At 41.2% G+C, this 16,504-nt stretch overlaps 1 protein-coding gene across 2 annotated transcripts in view; it reads right to left on the bottom strand.

The window, feature by feature from the left end:
* Nucleotides 1-16,504, bottom strand: part of CDC42SE2 (CDC42 small effector 2) — a 92,322-nt gene that overhangs the window by 60,278 nt on the left and 15,540 nt on the right. The window contains exon 2 of one of the 2 annotated variants that reach the window (XM_056124244.1): nt 454-622. The gene's annotated coding sequence lies outside the window, so the exon portion shown is untranslated. The remainder of the gene's footprint in view (nt 1-453; nt 623-16,504) is intronic. The other variant, XM_056124245.1, reaches the window with a different exon arrangement.

Genomic DNA, 16,504 nt, shown 5'->3' with positions numbered 1-16,504 from the left:
AGCCTAAACCTTTTCTTCTTCCTAAAAAATAAGGATGCCTTTCCCACTGACTTTCCTTTTACTTATCAGTAGCCCAAACTGGATCTCATGAGAGTTCCTAAAACAATCACTTCCAAAAGGAATCAAGGAAATGATAATGACCATCATCAACATTAGAATGGATTCTGGTCACTATCATAACCATCACTCTCTAGTATTGAATGAATATCTTAATGAAGGCAGATCCTGGAGGATGAAATGATTCATACTGGGGAAGAAATAAATGTGGAGTAGACACACACAAAAGAATGGAAGGAGGAAGTCAAATTGCAATCATACATTAAATACTGTTAGACATAAAAGATTCTCTTCAATCTCTGTTGTCATTCTAAATACAAAAATGAACTTAACTAATCAGGGCAGTAAATGCTAAGACAGTTTAGGTACATCATCATCGAGGATAATTAGACTCACCACTCCTTGTCAACAGCACCCATTCAGCTACCTCTGGGCTGAGAACATTCCACAGTAAGCACACAGATGACTACAGACTCACTGTCAGTAGAAGTTGTTCCCTGAAGGTCTCTTTTCATTTGGGTTCACGGTTTCACACAAAAATACACACTCCCAACTGTCTCTGAATCTGCAAATGAAAGGATAGAGTTAGGAGACAAAAAGCTGCATGGAACAACTCACCCTTCCCTCATGTGTAATTAAGAAAACTGAACCAAATACCATTTTCACTAAGGACCATGTTCAAACTAAACAACCTACATTTTAATGGTTGTAAGATGATTACACTTACCACCCTTTTCCCATCACATATATTTATTATAGCACCCACACTACACCAGACACACTACTGGTGGACCCACACTGGGCTGACCTATACATCATATTAGATTTCTGCCTGTATTTCTAAGTCAGAGACACAACAAAAGATTTCTGGTCTCTCCTTAAAAAAAAAAAAAATCAAAGTATTTGGCAATTCTGGGCCCACATTCCACATGGCAACAATGCGTTGGAACTAATTAGAGGCTAATTGCTAATTCTTTAGATGGGACATGGGTTTTGCATCTGTCCAAAGATGTCAGCACTCTTTTATAACCCATCTCAGTTAACTATCTAGACTTAGTTTGCATCAGAACTCAAACTCAGCCATATTTTTACAAAAGCTCACAGAGGGCATTTATTACTGTTGAAGCAAAGCATTTTTCTGTACTGAGGGTATAATACAGTATGGAGATAACAACATTGCCTTTGGGGTTGAGGGTTTAAGATATGGATTATAATTCTGCAAATGACAAGCTATGTGATCTCAGACTTGCTTTAAATCTCCCTAAGATTTACTTCTTACAAGAATCAAAACATATAAAGCACATAATACTATCAACAGCAGTGGACAAAAATCTGACATTTCCAAATCAATGGAATCGACCCAAGTTCGATTCCTCCGCCCCTCTCGGAGAGCCCGGCAAGCTACCGAGAGTATCTCGCCCGCACGGCAGAGCCCGGCAAGCTCCCCATGACGTATTCGATATGCCAAACACAGTAACAACAAAGTCTCCAATGGAGACATTACTGGGCCCGCTCGAGCAAATCGATGATCAACGGGAGGGCCTTCCAAATCAATCAATAATCCCAAATCCACTGTTTCCCCTGTCTCCCTCATCTCAATAAACTGCAGTTACCTATGTAGTTCATTCTCAAGCTTCAAACTAACCTCAAATTCCTTACCACATATACTCTCTCATTCTCATCCTCCCCAAATCATTACTCAGGCAGCTGATTCTCTAAAATATATGGGGGGGCAGATATCATTCCATGCAAAGTTCGGCAAGCTTACATGTCATCTTTAAGTCTAAACTGATAATGAACTTGGACATTATAACTGATCTGAGAATGAAATTTAGGGAAAAAAGCTGAAGAAGTAATAAATTTAGCAAGACTGCAAGATTTAAAATCAATACTCAAAATTTAACTGTTTTTACAGACTTGCTCAAAGAATAATCAGAAGTTGAATTTTTTTTAATTTCATCATGTTATCAGAAAGTTTAAAATTAGGATTAACAAATAACATGCAAAAAAAGACAAATGGTAGAGACAAAACTGTATTCAAATACCAGTGTACTCAAGATGTTAAATGTCAGTTCTCCCTAATTTCAGGAACAGAAAATGACAAACGGATTGTAAAACTCATACACTCCTACTCCAGATGGAATTCTGGCGACCAACAGTTTCCACAAGCAAGGCCCAGGTATGTGGGTTCCAGGACTAAATCTGCATGCGGCATGGTGGCAGAGGTGCCAGGCTGTCCCTCCCTGGCTCCCCGCCCACTCATCAGCCTAGATGTCAGAACCGCAATGTGCCTCTGGGTGCCATCTTAGCTCACCAACGGCCCTGGTCCAGAGACGCCCAGTTGAATCCCAAAATGGATTAGTGCCCTACAGAAACATTTCTGGGACCCAACCATTTACGATCTAGGATTCCAGAAGCACTCAGCTGCGGCACTCAAGATATTCAAAATGAGCAATGGACAATAAATAATCTAGCATCTGCCCCGGCAGACAGGCTTAAATGGTGGTGGGAAAATTTGAGCAAAACATAATGCCCCAAAGTAGAGAGAGTATTGGAGAAGTTGCCTGCCATGGAGGCAGGGTGAGGACTGCGATGGGGGGGGGGGGGGGGGGGGTATTCTGAGGACATGGTGATGGAAAGTGTGCACTGTTGGAGAGATAACCATCAAACATTGTACGGCTGAATCTCGAACATGAAAGCTTTGTAACTGTATCTCATGGTGATTCAATTAAAAAAATAAATAAAAATAAAACTCATACAATTATAGCAGCTTGGAACAACCGTATAGCAGGCAGGGGATTTGTTTGCCTTGTACGTGGCCAGCATGAGTTTGGTCCCCAGCACTCCATGTATCCCCCATGTCCACCAGGTGATCCCAGAATACAGCTTCAGGAATAAGCCCTGAGCACTGCCAGATATGGCTCCAAATCCAACAAAATAAAATAGGACTCATACAGAAATGAAAGATAATACATTACTAAAAATTAAAAAAAACATTTTTGAAGCCTTATACAAACTAGGTTGATAGTTGCTTTTGGGTTTAAGAAATCTTGATATATTTTGAATATTAAATCCATATTGTTCATCGCACTGTCGCACTGTCCTCCCGTTGCTCATCGATTTGCTCAAGTGGACCCAGTAATGTCTCTGTTGTGAGACTTGTTACTGTGTTTTGGCATATCGAATTCGTCGCAGGTAGCTTGCCAGGCTTTGCCGTGTGGGCGAGATATTCTCGGTAGCTTGCCGGGCTCTCCGAGAGGGGCAGAGGAATCGAACCCGGGTCAGCCGTGTGCAAGGCAAATGCCCTACCTGTTGTGCTACCCCTCTCAGAGAGTCCAGCAAGGTACCGAGAGTATCTCGCCCGCATGGCAAAGCCTGGCAAGCTACTCCTGACGTATTCGATATGCCAAAAACAGTAACAAGTCTCACAATTTGTTGTGAGACGTTACTGGTGCCTGCTCAAGCAAATAGATGAACAACAGGAGGACAGTGCTACAGACAGTGCTATACTAACTAAGTTAGCGTTTGTTTTAAAACTATTATATAGACAGTGAGATACAGGCATAGACAAACAGAGCAATATGAATAAAATTACAGGGCCCGAGCAATAGCATAGCAGATAGGGCGTTCGCCTTGCACACTGACCCAGATCATATCCCCCACATCCCATAGGGTCCTCTGTGTAGCACTAGGAGTAATTCTTGAGTGCAGAGCCAGGAGCATCCTGGCCAAAAAGAGAAAAATTAAAAAAAAAAATTACAAGTCCAAAAGTAAGCCTCACTGATTTTTCTACAAAGACACAAAGGCAATTCAACAAACAGTTTTGGGATCACTGGATATCTACACCTCACATTACATGCAAAATTAACTCTCACAATAAGTAAAAACCTTAAAATCTTGGACAAAAAAAATTGTTTTGGGGAGATTAACACTCATGAGTGGGCGAGATTAGTACCAGGAATTTTACTCCATGGCTTGGAGGCCAGCCACACATGCTAGGGGAAAAGGGAGCTCAGATAGAGAAGGGAGCACCAAATAAAGGGTGTTGGGAGGATCCTCCCAGGCTGGGAGATGCATGCTAAAAGTAGACTATAGACCAAACATGATTGTCACCCATTGCCTCTTTTGCAGACCACAACACCCAAAAGGAGAGAGAGAACAAAAGGGAATGCCCTGCCACTGAGGCAGGGTGGGATGAGGGGGATGGTGGGTGGGAGGGATACTGGGACCCGTGGTGGTGGAAAATGTGCACTGGTGGAGGGATGGGTACTTGATCGTTGTATAACTGAAACCCAAGCACAAAAATTTGTAAGTCTACAACTGCACCTCATGGTGTTTCACTAATAAAAATTTTTTTAAAAAAAGCATCAGCAGACTTTACTAGAAATTAAAATTACTGGAATGAAAAAAAAAATTTGTTTTTATTGAGGGAGCCTCCTACGCAGTGCTCAAGGGCCACTTCCAGCAGCTGATTCTGGCTACTAGACCAGCAATTCAGTGCTTGGGCCTTGTGGTTACCTGGACCACAGAAAGCTCAGGCGGCTTTCAGACCTACCTCTGGAAAAATGACCTATAATACATGAAAAATCATGTTATCTGAAAATGGACCTTGATCTAGAATACAGAAAAACCTTTCTAAACTCAGTAATAACAAAGCCCAATTTCAAAAAGGGATGAGTGCACTAAACACTCTTCACCATTCGTGAGAAAAATACAAGCACAGGCAAGGGAAAACAGAAACCGAAAAAGATTTGGGGGTAGGAGGGCACACCCAACTATGCTCAGTGTTTACTCCTGGCCGTGCTGGGAGACCAGGTGTGGTGCAAATTCAGGTTGCTTACATAAAAGACAAGTGCCTTATACACATTGTACTATCTCCAGAGCCTGAAAACTGAAACTCTTAAGCAGCAACTGAAACACAGCATAACCATCTTAGAATATGCAGTGCTCCAGAGTTGATCTCTAGAATCAGGTGGCCTCCCAAGTATCACTGGGTATAGCCCTGTCGGTCACCAGCACCACTGGGGAACCTCCCCTGCCAAATTAAAAACATCTGTAGCATACTCCAGCCATTTCCTTCTAGACATTTGCATAAGAGAAAGTAGTGTATGCCTAACAAAAGACTATAGCAGTTTTGTTAGGAATAGCCCAAAAGTATACATACTTCATCAAAGGTGAATGGATAAGAGAAATAAAAATGTCTTTCAATGCACTAATCACAACCCAAAAAATTAACTCTTATGCAACATGGACTACTCTCAAAATAAGTATGCTAAGTGAAATAAATCATATAAAAGAACATGCAGTTGAGAAGGGGGCAGAGCGATAGTACAGCAGGTAGCTTGCCTTGCACGTGGCGAACCCGAGTTCAATCCCTGGCATCCCACGAGGTTCCAAGCCTGCCAAGAGTGATTCCTGAGCACAGAGGCAGGGGTAAGTCCTGAGCACCGTTGGGTGTGGCCCGAAAACAAAAACAACAACAAAAAAGTTCATTTACAAAAACTTCTTGAATCCCAGCACCAAAGGAGTGGCCCCATAGTAATTAAAAAATTAAGTAATATATTCTAACATCTCTAGTAAGGGAAAGTCCAACTGACTGGGAAATGCATAGGTAAGAGGGAAAAATCTCTAAAGATGAAAAGAAACTTTTGGGGTAACAGGTATGTTCATCATCTTGAGAATAATAATGGCTTCACAGGTGAGTATATGTAACATAATACACAAGTTATATAATACTTACCTATTCAAAAATATAACCAGCACACAAGATATACACAAACCAGTGTACATATACATACCTGTGTCAAAACTTATCCAACTCAGTATTTTAATGCAGTTGATCACAAAATAATTTGCTACATATTTATAATTAGTAATAAAACTGATTTAACTAAAAGGCTGAAATCTATCAACGTTCAATGCATTAAGTATGGAAATAAAAATGATGGTCACAACCATCCTTGTCTTCAAAAACAAAAACCTCTTGCAAGAGTATATTGAGTATATTATCTCTTTGCCAAGGACCAAAATATAATTAGAGGTTACAAAGAAATTTTTGCCAAAAACATCATTATAAACTAGTATAATTCAATATAAAATTTACTGGTAGGTTTTAACATAATGATCTATAGACCACAAATTAACTCTTCATTAAATTTTTAAGAATTAGTTTTAAAATATTGAACCACTTGTCTATCAAAAAGATATTTTATCATCTTACTTGATCAGCATTCATCTGAGTGTCACTACTAATATGTACTTCAAATTCTGCATAAAATGAAGAAATCATGAAACTAGATCCAATTTAATTGTTAAATGTTGGCATGATTTGCTGCTTTTTGTACCACATAAAATGCCACCCCTATCTCCATCTGTTATTTATTATAAAAAGAGAACAAACTGCATTATTTCCATAGTTCCATTAAATTTTATTTTAGAGATTTTTCAAAAGTCTATCTACCCAGAAATTTCTATTCCCCAAATTAATCAGTATAGGTTCATCACACTGCTATGTAAAAAGGAGCTACATCTTTAAAAACATTAATTAACAATGCTACTTTCCCATACTTTGGGGCAATCACAGAGAAAAATTACTCTAGTGTGCATCACCCTTCTGGCAGAACAGAGCAGAAAGTGTGGAGGCCATATGTTCCACTGATTCGAACATTTCTCTGAGTCACTGCAGCCTACAGGTGTAAGGCCCCTCCTGGAACACCTGATTTTGGCAATCAGGATGTTAACATGTTAGCGTAATGAGTCAGAAGTCCCACAAAACAGCCGATTTACATCAATTTTATTATTCTTCCAATCCTCAGATATTCATAAGTTTACATTAAAAACCCTGTTTATAAGTACTGCGAGTACTTACAAACCCTGTTTATAAGTACTGCGAGTCTAGAATTTAAAGTGATCAAACAACATACAAGATACCTCCATCTTACAGTAACTTTTTTGGTAGAAACTTTCCACTTTCTTCCAATGGATATTGGCTTGAATTATCATAGCTTATGCCCCTTTCTGAGAGCCTGGCAAGCTACCGAGAGTATCCCGCCCATACAGCAAAGCCTGGCAAGCTACCCGTGCCATATTCAATATGCAAAAAAAACAGTAACAACAAGTCTCACAATTTGTTGTGAGACGTTACCGGTGCCCGCTCAAGCAAATCGATGTTCGACGGGAGGACAGTGCTACAGTGCTACAGGGCCTACACAGCAAAAATCCAGAGTAAGTAAGATGCATGCCTTGTAAACAACTGATACCCCTCCAGTAGTGATCCCTGAGCACTGCCAGGTATGGCCCTTTTCATTTTTATTTTGAGAAAAGCCCTCCACAAATAAAATGAAAGAAAGAAAAAATATGCACAAAAGGAGACAGTCCTGTATAAAAATCATAAATCTCCAGAGTCAAACTGTTTTTAGTGTTTCGGTTTTGTTTTGTTTCTGTTTTTAATCACTCCCGGCAGGTTCAGGGGATGGAATGGGGTGCCTGGGATAAAAACCCAGGTCAGCCACATGCAAAAGCAACTGCCCTGTCCGTTGTACTGTCGTTTCAGCCTCCAAACTGTCTTGAGCTTAAATTCTGGCTCTGCCATTTACTAGATGTGTTGACTTAAGGCAAATTATTCACCACCCTCCCTTTGTAAAATAATGGGGCCAGAGAGATAGTACAGCAGTTAAGATACATGTCTTTCATGTGGCTGATTTTAGTTAGATCCCTGGCAGCACATGGAGGCATCTGAGCACCACCAAGGTGGCCCTGCTAATCCCAGGCACCGAAGGGCCTGAATAAAACACAACATATCCTTGACCCCTGCATTGAACCAGTGGCCCTGGTTAGCCAAGAACTGTCAGGTCTCCTAAGCACAGCCTGGGAGACCCACCCACCCACCCACCAAAAAGTAAAAAGCTGGAAAGGGGAGAAAGTCTGCTTGGGTTTTTTTCTATGGTCAGGATTAAACAATTTCTGCCAAAGAGAACTAAAATTCTCTTTGAAAGCAAGCAATTTCACCTTCCGGAGATATGGTTTCACCAGCTATAGATGAAGAGAAAGTCACATACCTCAGAGGATTACTGTAAGAATGCAGTAAAATGAAGAAAGCATTTACTTTGTACAATACAAAGTAGCTAAAAACTGATACCATTCTGCTGCAATACCACTGAAAGAAATACACTAGGACTAGAGTAACCATTCTTCCTTATCTGCTTATGATAGTACTGGTTTATGCAGGTTTCCACAATGCAATTATGAGCAGCCATTCCCTCCTACCTCAGTATGTCCCAGTTCAGAAGATAAATTATCTCAAAATGTCCTAGTTTAGATGAGCCAGTATGTGGTCACCCTTATTTAAAACTGAAACACTTTCTAAAAAGTCCCCTTTGTTTTGTTCCTCTTCCTCTAAAATGTTCTTGCTTTTATGACATTAGCTCTCTGGTGAGTTCTCCTACGCACCATCCCTTTTCCCAGTCTCACTTCCTGCCCTGCCCACCCCTTTCTTATCTTCCTTATCCAGGAACTTAAAGACCTTCATGCTTGAAACTGGGTTTTTTTGTGGTCCGATCTGTCTCAGTGGTGCCATTCCTATCTGTCCTTCCTTTCTAAATCTTACAATAAAACCTAGAGAACAATTAACACCACCACTACAATAACGAATTCAAATTTTAGCTCTCTTTAGATTATAGGTATAATCCATTTTAACCCCTAGAAAAAGACTGCCTTTTAATATATGATATAGAGAATTTTAGAATGACATGAATTTCAGATTACTGTGACAGCTGAGTAAGGAAAATCATTTAAGTCAATGTTCACACTTCAATTTTATTTCAGTATACTATCATCTGTATCACTTGTCATCCTGTTGATCTTCGATTTGCTGGAGAGGGTGCCAATAACGTTTCCATTCATCCCTGTTGCATGCTAGTGTAGCCCAATGGCATCTGCTCGCTCCAGGAACACGAGGAGCCTCAAACTATATCAGTATACTATACAAAGGTAAAAGAAGAGCCTTTGGGGCTGGAGTGATAGCACAGCGGGTAGGGCATTTGCCTTGCACACAGTCAGCCCAGGTTCGATTCCCAGTATCCCATATGGTCCCCTGAGCTACCGCCAGGAGTAATTCACGAGTGCAGAGCCAGGAGCAACCCCTGTGCATCGCCAGGTGTGACCCAAAAAGCCAAAAAAAGAGCCTTTGACTTCCTCTTCCAATGGGGTCCCAAAATCCATACAAAAACACTAAAGGCCCTCAACTCAAACTAATATCAAAGAAATTTTAAAGCTTTCCCCACCACACACACCTTATGCCCTTTTATTAACCTAATGCTCCCCTACATTACTTCAATCACTCCTGAAGCAACTACCATATGTGTATTGAAGACATCCAAATCTACCTATTCAGCCAAACCTCCATCTCCAGCCTAAAGCTCTCCAGCCTGGAGTCTTTCATTTTAGGCCCTGTGCCTAACTCTGTAGAGTTCCTCTATACCTTAACTGAAGCTGACAACTATTCCCCCCACTCCTCCTGACAATCCCATTAATTTACTTTCACTACTGTCTCTCTTGTCTACCTGGTTCCCCAAGCCAAGGATTATTCTTGGCTGTGCTCCTTCCATCTCTTCCCCGACAACCAAATAACAATTCTGTTCTCTCAACTATCTTTCCAGTCTGCTTCTTCTCTCCCCTCAGCCACCTGTCAAGGTCTAGGCACAATGATCACGTCTAAAAATTACTGTATGTTGGAGCGATAGCACAGTGGGTAAGGGGTTTGCTTTGTGCCTGGCAGACCTGACCGATCCAGGTTCGATTCCTCCGCCCCTCTCGGGGAGCCTGGCAAGCTACCGAGAGTATCGTGCCTGCGCGGCAAAGCCTGGCAAGCTCCCCAGGACGTATTCGATATGCCAAACACAGTAACAAGTGTCACAATGGAGATGTTACTGGGCCCACTCGAGCAAATCGAACAATGGGAGGACAGTGACAGCTGGAATACTGTATGACTAAAACCCAATCATAAACAACTTTGTAATTATATCTCACTGTAATTCAATTTCTGAAAATCCAATAAAAAATATTTAGTTACTGTAAAAAATACTGTAATCATTGTTAACTACTCTACTGGTTGTCAGTATCAAATCCTTCAGTTCAATCTCATTTGGACTAGTATGAGTCTTCAAGAATACTGTACTTTTTTCAGTCAACGCCCAGTAACTGTGCCACTTAATCATTCCCAACTTCAGTTCCTGAAAAATAGCTGGTGCTCACTTGCTCTTTCCGCTCTCTGATATGCTGTCGCTCGCTGGTGTTCTCTGTCTCTGTCTGTCTCTCTCCCATACACACACAATCTCAATCTCTTTCTCTCACACACACACACACACACACGCGCACGCGCACACACACGCATACCTTACATAGTATCCTTGCTATTCATCTCTCAGAACTCACAAACTCTGGAGAATTTTAACGTGGATATCACTTTCTTCACAACAATGTCCCCAAACCCTCAAATCTATGTTTAGTATTTCTTTCTCCTATGTATCTTCTGTCTTCCTTTAAGGGTGTTTATACTACAGGTTATTAATCCTGCCTGCATCTATGAACCATGGGATTAATTTAGATCCAGAATTCCAGATTCAAAAGTTCAGGAAAACAGCCCCCAGTTCAGGACGACCTATTCTGAAAAATATTTCCACAGAAGAGACAGCAAAAAAGGTGAGCTCTCTGAAAACTGCCACATAAGCAGAGTTAAGGAAATTGAGTTTTTTGCCTAGGAAAAAATTCAAAGGAAAGCTATCACAGCCTCCAATACAGGGAGTGAAAGAGGAAGCAGGCTTAGAGTGGGTTGTTAAAAAGGGTGGAACAGAAGCCATTTCAGGAACATAATTTGTTTTAAAAAAGGAAGAGTCATCTAAAAGCATAACTGCCTCCACAATAACTACCAGGCTATTTAGAAATTGAATTCATGGTCACCAGAGGTTTTATAAGGGAAGAGAAAATACTGAACAATGACAAATCCTTGACCTTGAGTTACTTTACTGATTACCAAACTGGGGGCGGGGGGGTGGGGGGGAGAGAAAAGACGAATGGACGACAGCAATACAGAACAGTGGAAGGATTGTGAGCACTTTGGTAATGGTAAGGTGAAATAACTGTACATCAATACCATATACTTCAGCACTAATGTAACTAATCAGGTAAGGTAAAGGTAAAGGCCCTCCCGTTGTTCATCAATTTGCTCGAGCGGGCCCAGTAACGTCTCCATTGGAGATTTTGCTGTTACTGTGTTTGGCATATCGAATACATCACGGGTGGCTTGCCAGGCTCTGCCGTGTGGGCGAGATACCCTCGGTAGCTTGCCGGGCTCTCCGAGAGGGGCGGAGGAATCGAACTCAGGTAACTAATCAGAACTGTAATAAAACTTTAATTTAAAATAACCAAAAACCTACAAATTTGGGGGTAAAAGAGGTAGCACAGTGGGAGGGCATTTGCTTTGCACCTGGCTGACCCGGTTTAAATCCCCAGCACCCCACCACTTTAGGAGTAATTCCTGAATGCAAAGTCAGGAGTAAACCCTGAGCATCACCAGATGTGGCCCAAAAAGGGAAAAAAAAATTTTTTTAAATTTTTTTTTTAGCTACAAGTTTTAAGGGTCAAAGATACTAAGGGGATTTGTATATTTTTGAAGATGGCACACTAAATAATTATCAGTCAAATCACTCTATGATTCGACAAGTTTATAAAATGTTTTAAGTATGACTAGCAGCTGAACTAAAACACAGATCACTAGGAGAGGTATAGCACATGTTCTGTATAAATGAGGTCCTCGGTTCACTTCAGATTACACACCCCACAATCGAGATGAATAACTATTTTAAAAGAATACATGCATGAGCTGGGGAGATGGCTAAAAGGGCCAGAGCACACATTGTGCATGCAAGAACCTTGCATTCAATCCCCCATGATGCATGGTCAGCCTGAGCAACACAACTGACGACCAGCACTGGCCACACCCAGAAAGTAAAACATGGGAAAGACTATTTTGGGTGTAATTCTCTCCCTCCTGCCCCCTCCCCAAAAAAGGATATGCTGAAGAAATCTTAACCTCTAGGACCTCTGAACATCATCATATTTGGAAATAGGGTTGTTGCAGATGCAATTTGTCCAAACAAAGTCACATAGTAGGGGCACTCTATTCCAATACAATCAGCGTCCTTAAAAGTTAGCCCTGTGAAGGTAATGAGACAAACACAGAGGGGACCACACAACTAGGAGCCTAGGGTTTAAAAATACCAGAAACCAGAAAGAGAAGGGAAGGATTCCTTCCAGAATCCTAACACCTTCCAGGAAAGCAAGGCCTGGTAAACTCCATTTTGAACTTCCAACCTCCAGAACTGAGGTAACATGTCTCTGTGGTACTTCACTGAGGCAGACTCAGAACCATCTGAGTGGATGAGATTAGTGCAAAAAGCCACACAAATCCACATGTTTTGATCATGATCCATTGTCCAATCACATCAGTGGTCCTATGTGGGGGCTGTTGGCACACAGGCTGCTCATCAGAAACAAGGGCAGCCCCTTTGCTCTGATCAAGGTCTCACTCCTATCAAGACGTGTTCTGCCATTTTCTAAGTGGGCAGACAATCTTCGTGTTCTAATACTTCATTTTTACTAATACACACACACATACACACAAACAAAAAAACAAGAATAAAACATTATCCACACTCTCTGGTCCATGCTCTCTATACAGATACAACCATTATCTAAGTTTCTTAGATGTTTTTCCTGAGTCTAGAAACAATATTATAAATAATACACACATCACGTGGGTACATAATGTACATAAGTACAGATGGTAACTCCTTTATATTTTACTGTGTGCCTTGTTTATACCACTTCATATATTATGGGAGATCATTTGCTACATCAGTGCCCTGAAGAATTCTTTGCATGTAAGAGCAGAAAAGGAAATATATGAAGCTTGCAAGATAACTTACATGGGCCATAAAAATGATATAGTAAGTTGCCTTGCATGTGGCCAGCTTAGGTTCAATCCCCAGCACCGTGTGTGTGTGTGTGTGTGTGTGTGTGTGTGTGTGTGTGTGTGTGTGTGTGTAGCTCCTCTGAATCCCATCAGGAGGGAACAGAGCCAGGACCAAGTACTGAGGTGTGGTAAAAAAAAAAAAGTCATCAAAAAAATCACGGGGGGGTACCCCCCCCCAAAAAAAAAGACAAAGAGAGACAGAGAGAGGGAAGGGGGATTTTATGTTATTCGAATTGTGAATTATGAATTCACTTATGAAGTGTTTTTTCCAACCCCAAGCAATTCTCCAGCAGCAACTAGATGTCCTATAATTCCAATTCTAACAGAACCGAGAGACAGCATCACAGCTCATAGGGAAAGGGCTCAATCCTATACAAAACCGCCCTCCTCCCTAGAGTGCCAATCGTAAGTAAATTCAGGCTGTCATCAGTTCAAGCTGATGCTTCTGATCAAAATCAGAAACTGCCACAACCCCATCCTTGGATTTGATTAATCTGTTAGAGCAGCTCACAGAGCTCAGAAATGAGATTATCATTTGTTATAAATTGACATATTTCAGTAGAACAGGATTTGCTCTGTGAACCAGAATGGCTCATTCCTATTACTCCAGAGAAAAGGTAATGACCCAGAAAAAAGGTGAATCGGGGTGAGAACCAGTGGTTCCCTCACATTTGATGTCATGAGCAAGTGATTTCCACAGGGAAGGAAGAGCAGGGCTTTAACATGACAGGCACTTCTTGTCTTGGAAAATCTATGGTGGTTGAGTACCAAACATGACTGTTTCAAGCCTAGGACAAGAATGATACTGCTGATCTTTGTCCATTGCTGTTGACTTAGCTCCTATCACTATGCCTCAGCCATGCACCCAGTGGAAGGAATTGTCTTATCTTGTTGGGGAATGGGGTGGAAGGGAGACCAGGAACAACATCCAAGGCTACATACATGCAAGGCATGCACTCTAAAGCAAAATTAGATCCCCAGCCCCAAAAAGTGTTCGATATTACATATAGTTGAGCTTTTGTAACCCATGGCAAGATGGTCATGTACCCAATAAAAAGCAAAGTTAGGACTCAATCTGAGGCAAATCTAATTCCAAAGTCCATTTTTTCCCTTCCCATTTCACAATATTTACTGACTCTCAAAAATTAAGAGAAAACTCTTAATAAAGTAACAGGTTTTTTATCTGACTAATTTCAAAGATTTTTGTACTGTATTTACAAAAAATAACAGTTCACAAAACAGATGCAACAATGGAAGCCTAAAAATTTACCATGAAAGTCCTGTAAAAAGTTTGACTTTACCTTCCAACAGGCACTTAGATAGCCCTCACATGTAGTCGCCGGGTAAAAAGTGTTTAGGGATGGACTGACAATCTCCCCATGAGACAACAGATGGATAATTTCTCGGTAGATAAGGCCACATTGCTACTCTTTTTTATTCTTAACCACACCAGAAATGTTTTTAGCAATAGATGCAGGAAGTAGCACAGTACCACGTGGTTAGAGAAACAGCTACTTTTAGCTACTTATGAAGAGAGACTGCAGGAACTTGTGGGCAAGCAGTAACTAATATGCAGCAAACGGCTGGCTCAAGAACAATAAACCAGGGGACTCTGCTACTACCATGGGTAATAGATACCACAGTGTTTAGTTTATTTGAACTACAAAATCCTAAAGGACCCTAATCAACTACTCAAATTGCTACTTTACAGCCCAACTAGGCAAAAGTAGGACTGGTGACTTCTAGAGGATGTAATACATCAATATATATCAGCAATTCTTCCACAAGGATTTTCACATTCAGAGAAAAAAAAACTTCAAACGTCAATACTAGAATTCCTTTGTGTGGAGAGTATACTTCTAAAGAAATAGGAAATTATATAAAGATATTTGGCAGGGAGGAAGGAGGGTTGATGGGGACAGAGAGGGAAAGAAACCAAAGTAAGCTTCTGTCCTGAAAACAGAGGCAAGCCCAAGGTAAAGTACTGTAGAGAAATTAGGCACCCAGGGATGAGATGCAGGCAACCAACCGAATGGCAAGTCATAAACCAATGGAAAAAGTTGCAGGCTCTGAGTAGAGGGTTGTGGAGGACCCCTCCCTCCCTGATGGAGTGTGCCAAAAAGAGCAAAAGTTCATACCCAGAGCTAGGATGCAAGCAACTCCAGAACAGAGTGTACCAATATTAGAATTCTTATTTTATTTGCTCCCCCCATCCCTAAGAGGTGTTCAGGAGCCCCAGGCTCCAGGCTGGACATTCTTGGCTAGTCAAGTTGGCAGTTATGAGCAAAGACCCTGTAGTGCTGGGTTTACCTGGGTCACCTAAGTGGTACCGGCAGCCTCCAGGGCCACAACAGGTGGTGTCTGGTGGCCCCCATGGCTACAGTCATGAGGCTGGAGGACCATGTGGTGTTGGGAATGAGTGTCCAGTCAGGAGCACACTAGGCATTGGCCCTCACCACTCGCCCCAACCCAGTAATAGAATCCTTATACTAAAAAATATTCTTTTACAGTAGAAAACAGGACTAGAAAGACTGGCCCAAGGTAGGAAGTTTGCCAAAAGGGGAGGGAGGTACAATTAAAATAGAGAAAGCACCACTGTGACAATGATAGTTGGAAATGATCACTCTGAACAAGAACAAGGTGATACAAGGGGATAAAGAGACATGAACAATACCCTTTCAATAACATTATTGCAAACCATAACGCCAAAAAGGAATAAAGGAAAACAGAAAAAAAAATGCCTGTCATAGAGGCAGGTGGGGGAGGGATCGCGGGGAGGGAACCTGAGGGTACTGGTGGCAGGAAATGTACACTGGTTAAGCGATGGGTGTTAGAACATTGCATGACTGAAACTCAATCATGAACAACTTTGTATCTGTGCATGACTGAAACTCAATCATGAACAACTTTGTATCTGTGCCTCATGGTGATGCAATTGAAAAAATTTTTATTTAAAAAATGTTTTTTTTTTAAATAAAAGTTATTTTCCCCTCCTTCCTACACATGACAAAAACCATTATAATTTGGATACATGAAAGCGTCAATAAAATACAAACTTTCTGGGGCCACCTGATAGTACAGAGGGGAGGGTGCTTGCCTCGCATGTGGCCCACCCGTGTTCGAACCCCAGCATCCCATATGGTTACCCAAGCCTACCAGGAGAGATACCTAACTGCAGAACCAAGAGCAACTCCTGAGCACCACTGGGTGTCGCCCCCAGAAAAATGAACAACAACAACAAAAACACATCTTCTAAAATGTTTATAGAACTTGGGGACAATGAAAAAAATATGAACTTATCTATTCCCATTTTGCCCTATTGATTCCACTGTAAATAGAACCAAGTACTGTTTTCCTTAGCTATACAATACAGTTAAGGTAGAGGACAGTTGTTAAGGCCCTAAGAGAAACATCACT

This window comes from Sorex fumeus, unplaced genomic scaffold (assembly GCF_029834395.1).
Source record: "Sorex fumeus unplaced genomic scaffold, SorFum_2.1 ptg000051l, whole genome shotgun sequence".
NCBI classification, from domain to species: Eukaryota; Metazoa; Chordata; class Mammalia; order Eulipotyphla; family Soricidae; genus Sorex; species Sorex fumeus.
The sequence above is the reverse complement of the archived record's forward strand: the minus strand, read 5'-3'. Positions and strand labels throughout refer to the sequence as shown.